At 38.6% G+C, this 11,517-nt stretch overlaps 1 long non-coding RNA gene across 1 annotated transcript in view; it reads right to left on the bottom strand.

The window, feature by feature from the left end:
- Window positions 1-1,320: 1,320 nt before the first annotated feature.
- The window catches only part of LOC126915548 (uncharacterized), a 30,037-nt gene continuing 19,840 nt past the window's right edge, over window positions 1,321-11,517 (bottom strand). The window contains exons 2-3 of the long non-coding RNA XR_007710244.1: window positions 6,487-6,649; window positions 1,321-5,773 (exon numbers count right to left, since the gene is read on the bottom strand). This is a non-coding gene — a long non-coding RNA (uncharacterized LOC126915548). The remainder of the gene's footprint in view (window positions 5,774-6,486; window positions 6,650-11,517) is intronic.

Here is an 11,517-nt window from a genome sequence, read left to right as displayed (position 1 = left end):
CGAATTTTCGTGTGTGGCTCTATCGAAACGAGAAGGTGAGGGATATTAAAACGCCCACGCTCAAGGAAATGTATAAATTACGCTCGAGCAGTTGAAACAAGTTTTTAAGGATTACGTGAACTTTGGAAACGAGCACTTAAACGACACAATTGTATTATTCATCTTCAACTTATCTTTGCATCTCGTGTCGATTGTTCGTTCTTGTCCAGCCGAGAATTGGTCGAATTTACGTACACTTCATAAATTTTCTCAAAAACGAAGTCCCTGACGCGGTCATTTTTGCGATTCTCGACTTTCGTCTTATTTTAATAGAATCTCACTGACCCCATTTGGTACCATGAATTACCTACTGACTACCTCGTATATTATGATGAATATCCAAATACTTTTATGAGCCTACCGTGTCACAGAACGTACTCTACAATTAAGCGAAACACTCAACGATCGAAACTCTCTCGAAACATGTTGGCCCACATTCGAAGCGAAAATTTCAAACTAATGGAAATCTGACAATTATCCAAACTCCAAATCGTGTATGTGTCACGAACAGAGACGGTCATTCATGCGCAGAGTGCAGATGACAAATTCCGGGATCCAGTGGTCACGTAGAAACGATGTGCGAATTCAAAATGCAGCGCGTCTAAAAATAGATTTACGCTGAAAGGAAATGGGATCGGACGAGGGCAGACATAATGGCTGGCGCATGGAACAACCATTCCAAAGAAGAACAGCCTCCGTGCAAGTTGAAATCCTTTGCCGGAAGCTAGGCATCACGGTTTAATAAAATACAATGTCCGCGGTGCACGAAACGCGCTGCCAATGAGGCCGTGCAGGGCGACATTTTAATTAACGGAAAAGCGCTCTTATTCCGCACGACGCGATGCGTAAACGGCGTTGCTTCGAGGAAACACGCTACATTTGTACAGGGATACACGTTGCTCGATATTCGCGTACAAATACGCAAGTATGGTTATAATATATGCACTCTAGTGCACATAAGGTGTTTGCATAATGAACGTTCTTTTACTCTCAGTTAGTAAATTATTGTAGGTAATTACCTTGGACTACGCTAGTTTGAAATTGTTATACGATACTTTTGTGTACATCTCTGTAATTTATAATGTTTGTTAGTACAGTATTTGCAAGTAAGATATATACGTATATATATTTAAATATATGTATACATATTGCTGAGATAAAATGTCCGAAAATAGGAGTTCAAGGAGAATCGCGAAGCTATGACATTTATTTCGGTTTGTAAAATACAGTCCTATTAAACTTACTACCGAACATGTTTCGTAGATGATTTAGACGGAAAAATACCTTCAATGCGATATATTCAAATTATACATTTTTGGTCGAAAACTTTCCATAGTTTTGTATTTAAGCCCGCATTTTTAATTTCTGCAACAGAATTGTTATCTCTACATTATTCTATATTTAGTTTCGTACACGGTAGATTCTATTTATGCGAATTTGTTAAAGGGCAAACAGTTCATATAGTTGGAGATCATATAATATAAGATCATTAATTTTCCCCGCTATAGTATTTCTCGTTCCCATAATAGAAACTTACGCTGAGATTAGTGATTCAATCGACAAAAGTTCAATCGATTGGGTATTAACTAAAATTTCGTTCCACTAAATGGTGTTCAAATAAATAAATTCCTACTGTAACAGGATTTTCATATAACATAAGTATTAAATTATTAAATAAAGATGATGCATACACATCAAAAGCGAATATTCGATCAAGTTGTGTTTGCCGAAGATCAAAAAGAAATCACAAATGATAATTGGAAAATGTTCATTGATCCGAATTTGGAGCAGCCGTTAATGCTAGAAATAGTATACCATGGCAAATGTTTCTTTACTTTATGGTTTGCTCCATATTACAGGTTTGTGTTGTAATCGTGGAATCGTGTTCTGATGCTAGAATCTATTGTGGGAAAGATTTCAATTTATATAACGAGCAGATATTGCCGGCAGATAAGCGAGGCTCGTAACATTTCGTCTCCCTGCTGGAAATCTCGTTGGGCGGTGGGTGAACGTTGAAGAAGTTGGAGGCGTTTCAAACGGTCGAAGTCGTAATTTTTGTAAAGCTCGACGTAAAAGATTTCCTTTTGATGCACTTAGCTAAGATAACTTCTAGCATCGTTATATTATATAATCTCTTTTAATATTTAGATTTTCAATTTATATATTACGTAATAATAATTACTGTGTAACTAATATACGATGCCATTCGTCGCATAAGTATTAGCAATATATATGTATATGTAATAAGCAACGCATATGTCAAAATGTGCATACAAATTTTCTCAATTTCCGGTGAGACTTGTCTCGCGAATGTCTGGTAAAACTACCTTCACGAATCGTCAAACCGTGTGCTTTTCCTATCACGATTCTCGATGTAACGCCAGTCGAATTAAATTTACATTGACAGGCCGCGTGGTAACGTTAGTTTTTACGCGGTTGCGGATTTCTTAGCCGATTTCCTCGGTGATAGCGAGACCAGAGAATTGCTCTGTACGTTTAACTCCGCCGTGTACCACTGGAGAACGAACAAACCGAACGAACGAACTCGTGCTAAATTGGATCATATTACGTAAGGTTACCCGATTAAAGAACCTCAGGACAAATCCGTGCGTCGACTTTACGAGTTTCAATTACGAAGTCCAGTGTAAATGTCGTTCTCCCATGAGAGGCACGAGAAAAAAAAAAAAGAAAATCACGAACCGAAACTGTCAGATCGCACTGTTAAATCTTGCAGACGTTTTAATCGCATATTTTAAATTTTGTCCCATTAGTAGCGTGTCAGTGTCAACGTTGACGTTTACTTCGTTAGTCGCTTCGTTTAGGCCTGTAGCCTGCTATAACAACGTTTATGATTGCCAAATTTCATAATTGGCACTGTCCAACGGTAACTTACTATTGGTAGCTGTACGTCGAAAAGAAATTTTATGACACGAATACATTGATAATTAGATTGTATAGATTTCTATACGAATTTGTTATTCTTTTTATGCCCACAATTAAGGAAATAGCACTAGGAAATAGGAACTTGCTTATTAAGAATTATAAGACGTACTCTACTGCGGATATTTTATGCATTCCGTATGCATCCTGTGGTTTGAATACAAATTTACAGTCATGTTACGTCTACCATGAATAGTCTATTCCTAGTCTATTCGTAGTATTCGATTTATTTCCACGTGGAATCGGAGAAACACCGAGTATTTTTATATCTTGATCCCTAATTTTCCTTTCATAAAACGCAAACTCTCCGATTTCCATTCATTCGGAGAAACCATTGACCTATTCGACTACGGATTCGAATTCAATTCACGTCATTCAGGAACAATTATGATATAAAACACCGATCATCCACGTTCTGCAGTTTAACGTTCGTGTAAATGTTCTAAATGCGCTTTCTTTTTCTTCCATGCGGATTACCACATCATATTCTTGCGAGTAACAGCAGCGACAGCGACTCGCAATTTTCTTGCGCATTACGTGCTGGCTGCATACCACGCCGGTCTCCCGAATGTAAAGTGTCGTAACTAAAGTCTTTCACCAGTGAGGGAATTAATTTCTCAAAGGGAGCCGTAACTTTTCTATTGTATTAATACGCGAATTTATCATCGCTGGGTGGCTGTGAAAATCGAATTACATGGTTCAGTCGTGGCTTCACGTTACGCAAGTGACAGATATTTCCAAGTTGTAATACTCGAATACCGATATCAATCAGAATAATTCGAGACAATCTATAAATACAAGTAGACTTCAGAACGTGACGCGATGAAAACGATCGCGACGAATATATTTTTATGTCGTCGTCGTATTCCCTCGTTCGGATCTTACGAACTCGTTCTTCGGATTTTTCATCGTATTTCTATCAACACGGAATTACTTCGGATCAGGTTCTCTTCGGTGGAAAAGCAGAGCAATCGTGGTCAGATTATCGAATTAATTAGTTTCGTTAATGCGGCTGGTTTTCATTTTTTCGCCGCGTGTAATTATCCGATATACTTCGAGATTGCATATTTTAGCCTTCCAACGAGAAAGTGTTAACGAACTGCTCCTCGTTAGCGAACGAGCGGACATGTTTCGATAGTAACGTTGAAATATCAATTCGATCGAAATTACAATATTGGATGGATTCGTTAGCATTTATGGACTGCGATAAAATCACATTGAGATCATCGATAGTGTTAATAAGTAATTAATAATTAATAGATTTTCTGTGGCAAAATTTGCTATCACACACAAAATGATAGTAACAACTTCTTCAAGAATTAATTCAATTCGTTTGAAAAATATTTTTCTTATGGATCAACCAGTAGCTTCGTATGGACGATCACGTTCTCAGTTTATTTTAAAGAAATCAGTTTCACTCGGTTTAAGTTTCAGACATTTTTCAGAATCTACCAAATACTGGAACATCTTTAATTTCAGTTTAATTTCACTGGCACGAAGACGTTCCGTAGAATTAAAATAGATATCCGTCCAGCCAAACAAAGACGCTATCAATGCTACGTCTGGGGATAGGCATGTGCACGCGAGTAGAAAGGAAAGAAGAAATCGAGTAGATGCGCATTTTGCAGGCTGCACCGCAAGTGCATCCTGGTGGTTCGATCGTATGACTCTGACCTTGTCTGGATGTTCACCCCGCACGTTTGGTTCGTTCGTTCGTTCGTTCGCTCGATCCTGGTCGAGTCGACTTTGGGGCCAAGATAGAGCCGGCTCTCACTTATGTAATTCGAAACGGGTCACGGCCAGACACTCGAAAAACCCGCCTTTCTCCGTCGACATTTGAATCGGACGCATTGCAGAACGCTGAATATTAGCGTTTCTACTAGAAACTTTCGCGATGATGTACTGTATCGCGATATTAATCGTTAGATTGTCGTGTACATCGAATATGAAAGATCAAAGATCGACGAAGATTTTATTCGAAACGAAAGCGAAAAATATTGTGCGAAGTGGGTGATATTTTAAGGAACGATGAAAATAATCGTTAAACGATCGCGTAAGTAACACGAGTATTTTAGCCAAGCGAAGAAAGTTGATAAAAATGAAAATGGGAAATTCATACGTTAAAAGATAATATCGTTCGCTGTAATGCGAGCGTCGAAGTAAATTAAAAATCCAACATTTATTAAATTTGTAAAATTTATTTAAAATGTAAAATTTATTGGAATCGCGTAGAACGAACACGGCATCGTAATCTGATGTAAGCAAATAACTACAATACGTAAGAAAAACTTCAGTCAAGTTACGAAACTTTTAACCATTATCATCGGCAAAAATCTAATTTCCTTTACACAACTTCTCTAACCAAACTATCGCACATGCGACAAAAAAGCTTCAAATTAGCATCGAGCACGAGAAAAGAGAAAATTAATGCGGTAAATTCAAAGCAATTCCCTTGAAGTCGATTATGAACTTCCTTCGTGCCAATGTCATACTGTCAGATTAATTTCACGAAACCTCGATCAAAATATATCGTTCTTCGACAAAATCGATTTTGTTCTACTTATCTTATCGACGCGTAGAACATTCAAAACACTATGTCTACTCTATAAACAGTCTATTTAGCCAACTCGTCCAAGGATACGGCTTCACGTTGTTCCACTGATATGATATGTCACGGTGCTGTTCAACCGCCAGCGACGGGAAATTGCGTTTGTCGACGTCGGCAGTCGTTGCGTTAATTCCCCCGCATTGCAGAATCCTTAACGCAACCAGTCGTTTGGCAAGAACGTGTCGGCTGAAAATTAACATTGTGTTACCCGCAATGAGGCATATCGATCGTCGAATACCACGAAACGATCATAATCGTCTTAACATGGAGGCAAGCAGCGATGCAGGAACTGGTTTTACGTTTACGGGATATTATCTGATAAGTGGAAGACAGTAACACAGTGGTGAACCTGAGAAACCCTAGATAAGCCTCTATTTTTAGGCTTACGAATTCCGGTTGCGTTATGTAAAGCGTACTTTCTTTTCTTAAAATCTTTAACAACAGACTACGTGTTATACTTTTTACGAATACTAAGTTTCGGTTATAAATTTTGAAACGCCGTTGTTTATACTCTGTACTAGATTTCTTCTTTTCATTTATAGTATCGTAATCGTTGTTCAGGCATTAATTTTGAAATTTCTTTTGTGATATATCTCCTAGTATGCGATATTACTGTTACTAACGATGACATATCAACGTAAAGTCAGATCTCTGTCAATAGAAATGTTTCCACGCTACGATCTTCGAAATTAAATAATTTTGTCTTCCGTTCATTTTCGATCCAATTCAGGTGTTTCTTTTCCCTCTTTCAATTTTCTAATCTTTAGGAAAATAAAAGGAAATCGTTCGGAGGTCCGAAGAAACGAGATTGCCGTTAGATAAGTACGTCCGTAACACGACCTAATACATTTTCGAGTATGGAATAAATTAGCGTTTCCCCGAAGAAAACCTATACTCACTCCTTGACCTGAGCTCGGCCATGAAAGTGGCGCTATCATCGTGGTGGTAGCGCGTTCCCTGTTAGCAGTGTTCCTCGAACAACGGAATTGATTATCCACGTGCATCAAAGCGAGTCGACGATGGTGCCACGCACGATGTTACAGCGAAGGAGCAAATCTTCCTCTGAAAAAAGAAACAGATAAAAGCGATAGGTAAATTGGAGAGCGACTGGAAGCACGCACGGAGCCACGGTGAGGATGATTTTTTAGAACGAAGGGATCGTAAAACGCCGGTTTTACGCTTACGAAATAATTTATGTAATCCAGAGCTGGGGGTCGCGGTAAAATTAGACAACCCCGTGTATGATCATGGCCGGCAACACGGCCACCGTCATCTCTGTATTTACAAACGCATCGTCGCCCTACGAACAGATACAACAAGTAACGTTTTACGATCGAGTTTTGTGGAACAGCGAAACAGACGTGCCGTTTGACACGAGAATAAAAGAAAGAGATTTTCGTACAGCGTAAAACGAACAAATTATTAAACTGTGAAAGACGAGGTTCGTAGTTTGAAACGAAATTGAGGATAGATTAACTGTATGATAGGAGAATAGCAGATTTGTTAGCTTTTAATCAATACGTAGGTAGTTAATGAATTTAGATGTATGCATATAATGATTCGCTGGAAATTGATTTAAGCCTTGTTCGCATTATGGCTTCTTCGATCGAATCAAATTAATTTCTGTTGGAACAGTTTCTTCTTAACGTTAACCAAACAGATGGTATAACTCATTTTCATAACATATTTTATGCTAATCAAAACCGGAAAGAAGTTTACAACATATAATAAATAACGGTAAGTAATGAATCATATGTCTAATTATCCAAGCAGATATTGCAACATAAAAACAGATATTATTACAAGATAGCGGACATAAAAGTTTTATAGTTTCTTTTCAAACGACATTACGACGCTGCATTTCAACATTGTATTTCGCTTGTATAACGTCAATTCCTAACGCTAAACAATCGAATTATATCACCCACGTATTCAATGCAACGAAACGAGCAACATGCAACAAATACACGTACTAAACCAATTTTCTACAAAATTTGCCATTCATCTCCGTGTCAGAGATTAGATAATTGTCTCGGCCGAAGAAACAATCGTATCTTTACAATAATCTCGATGATAACTACTTGCGGCGAAACGGCAATTATTCCGTGGCGCTAAACGCGGCATGGAACCGATCGCCAAATGCCTCGAGTACCTACGACGATCCGTTGCAAGCCATTTAGGGCGCAAAGTCGATTGCAAAATAGATTTTCTCGCGGACGTGTCCCTCTTTTGCAATTGGGTGGCGTTCGACGCGAAACAATAGACGACGATCGCCATCGCTTGATATTTTCAGAAAAACGATCGTGGGTAGATGGTTTCTTGCGTCACGACTCTGTTTGTACAATTTTAACGACATCGTCGTCAAAACGCCTTGTTACGAAACTATCCAACAGCGAATACGAGATATTTTGAATTTTCTCCTCGAATTATAATATTTTATATTAATTGAATTATAATAGTACGTTAATTATTAAACGCGTCGAATATGATGGAACTTCGCTATCTTAGCTCATCAATGGATAAACAGTTTACATAATTGGAATTGCCTGATTCTTCCTGTTATCTACTGACTTTTCTCTTTAAATATCAAAAGTTCACGTTCAAATAAATGAATTCATCTCACAAGACCGATCAGGTCCTAACTGGAATCTCGTTCTAAATAAACGGAGTTATATCGTAGCTTTCTTTTTCAAGCAAGTTGTAAACAAAGGATCGAAGAATTAATCGGCAGACCGTTTCAATTCGAATCTGCGCTTCGTTCGTGATTCCTCCACAACGAAGATTCTGATACCGAATCTCAGTGAACAACGTGGTGGCTTTTACTTTAGACCCTAAGAATACTGCACTCCAGAAGAATATTACAACGCCTCGAATTTCATAACGACTCCCCAACGGTTCCAGCAGCCGTGGCAGAATCCGTTGCACGTAACCTTTCATGCGCGTTTCTATTGTCGACTGTTCGAGGCTCGACGGTGACGAAATCGGCGTGCATTATGCCGACCTGCGAGCGGTTAACCGCGAGTAGGTGCCGCGAACCGAGCCGACCTCGTAGACGAACCTCGCGATTGCCATTACGAAATGTACCAGGATACGCGCTCCCGTGAGAGTCGGCGGGCTCCCTTTTCGTCGCCGCGAGTACCTAGATACTCCGAGAAGAGGATTTCGCAATACCAGCGACATAATCGCGATCAGAGTTAGCCGACTCGCTCAAAAATACCATGATTCGAAGGAGCCGTGGGCGATCCACGACGCCGGAGCACGCGAGAGGATGAACTGGGAGAAGGCAATGTGTCGAAACGTTTGGTTACTTTGTAATCTGTGAAAGATGAAAAGGTACGAGAATGGATTTGGGAGTACGCGATCGAGCTCGGCAAGGCTATTATCGAAGATTACCGTTCTAACTACTTGATCTTTGTTCTACTTGATCGATGCGATTTGGTATATTAACGAATATGATTATCGCTAATTCAGATAATTAGATGAAAGTTATTTTCAGTGTAGACGACAGTTTTATCCGCGAAAGAAGAATTCGTGATACTTGAGGATATCTGTGTTATTTGTAAATTTATTGCCTGATACTTTTTAGAGGAGTTTTCGAAAATTAATTTACTCTTCCTACTTATTCTTATTCTTACTTTGATTTAAAAAGAATCTTCGAAATTTAATTATAAACTCGTACCATAAATACGCTATTGAAAGAAAAATATATGATTCTATGCAATTTAAGCTATATCTATGTGTATTTTGATAAAGAAAATCAACGATCATCACGTGACATGATAAAATTATCTAGATTCTACGAATGCTGTTAAACGAGGGAATCTTTGACGTAACGTTATGTCTACGATGGCTAATGCTACTTATCTCGTAGGGGTTGTAACGTGAAGCTTCACGAGCAAGCAGACAAATTATCGAAAATAGTAAAACTGTGAATGCTAGAAATTTGTCTACGTCTGCATAGAAACGCTATTTACCATACGAAATTATTAATCAATAGCCGCTGCCTAATTTAAACAATTTTTAAGCAAATTTTAAGATCCCGTACGAAATATTACATACTTTAAAGCAACTACAACGTCTCTCACAAACCGCACGAATCACGCGTGTTGCAAATTTTGCAAACTTTCTCTATTTCGAACATCGGGCTGCAGTTCTGACTTACGAAACTGGAGATAATCGTTCGAGATAAGAGCAATCCGCGAGAACTCGCGTGACATGTGTCGCTTTCGATTGCGTATTACACGATCGTAAAAGGGAAATACAGTTGAATGCGTTCAGAATCGCAATGATTATCAGCGGCGACTAATTATACTCGTGACGGATCTTTTCTTTCGGAAAGATGTATCGTCGTTCCTGATGAATGTTAATTGGGGAATGACTGATTAGATATGCTCTTACGTAATACAGCATATGTATGAACATATGTAAAAGATCCATGATATTTCAGTGATAGCAGATTGAGATCAGATAAGAGACAAAAGAAGGAAGGAGAAATAAGACTATCTTGCCTTAAATGCCTGATTTTTTGTTCCAATGTTTCTGTAGACCGTAGACCGTCATTTAGCGGTAGTTTACGGATGATTTCGGAGCTACTTTGTATCATCGTCTCCAGCTATCTTGAGTTACATCATACACGACGTTAAGTGTCAGTGAATCACTTTCCGTCCACTGATCAACGGATGACCTCATTTGACTAACAAGTTTATGAGTCAAACCGTTGTATTAAGGCAATCATGGGCTCGCAGACGGTCCTTTTTAATCTTTGTCCGCGAATGTTCGTAGACGGTCGTTCGTTCGAAAAAAGGAACAAATAAAAGAAATTAAGGAAAGAGAATAGAATTCGCATTGACCGTGTATCGCAGGGATACGATGTTTTCTTCTATGGTTATCTCCAACTTATTGATAATATATTGCCTTTACGTAAGCGTTCGGAAACTTTGGAAAATATTAGTACACCGCAGACATTGTTTTGTACGTTTTCTGTTTTTAACGTACTGTTATCTTCTTCCTTTATGTAAACACAAATATCGTTCCGATAAAGAGGAGAATTTAGATAAAAAAAGGCATCGAATAAAATTTTTGTTATTCAGACTAAGCCTTCGTTGCGACTAAGTTATGCCCTAATCACGCGTTTATCTGCTGCAAATATTGTGTACTCCGTTATTGAAACGTAACGCTCTACGACGCATCTATGATAATTGTCTATGGATTAGTCACGACTGAAGCGTTTCTTCGACGATTAATTAACAGTTATCGAGAGATTCCAATTAACCGCGTTTACTTCTATTAATTCGAAATTATTCATTTTCCATTGCTCTTTTTCCTCGTTCGCTATTTTTACCATCGTTCGTTCTATTCGCGAAACGAAAGAATACACAATTACGAAGATATTGTGCAGAATCAGCGCGAACGACGATCTAATTTATAGATCATGCCCGTGCACCTTCGTAATGATGTTCTCGATTTTTTATTACTCGTGTGTCTGTTGCATAATACCATCGAGGTTTCTGATAGCCAGCCAGTTTGTGTATCGCGATGTCTCGCGTACTCCCATGTACCATTATGTAACGTCTATGCCCCACTGAACGTGTGGCATTACCATATTACGAGACTCTCCTGCTCTCCCTTTTTGTTCTTCTCTCTCTTTCTCTCTCTCCCTTCTCCGCTTCTTCTTCATTCGCAATTTTTTTGCATTCACGTTTATTCTCTTTATTTTTCGCAAAGAACATTCGTTACAATATTTCGCGTGCCTCTTCTTCTCAGGCACGTCCAACGAGTCGAGCGAACTTTAATTAGACTAAACTCGAATATTTTGCTTCTGGCTGTTTCCTGAAAACTACCTAACTAATTTCTACACAGCGACTTTTCGACAATTCAAGCGTACGCGTGTCTAATTCTAGGCAGACTTCCAACTTTATTTTTTCTTCAAG

This window comes from Bombus affinis, chromosome 4, assembly GCF_024516045.1.
Source record: "Bombus affinis isolate iyBomAffi1 chromosome 4, iyBomAffi1.2, whole genome shotgun sequence".
Taxonomy (NCBI): domain Eukaryota; kingdom Metazoa; phylum Arthropoda; class Insecta; order Hymenoptera; family Apidae; genus Bombus; species Bombus affinis.
This window is presented reverse-complemented; position numbering and strand designations above follow the sequence as displayed.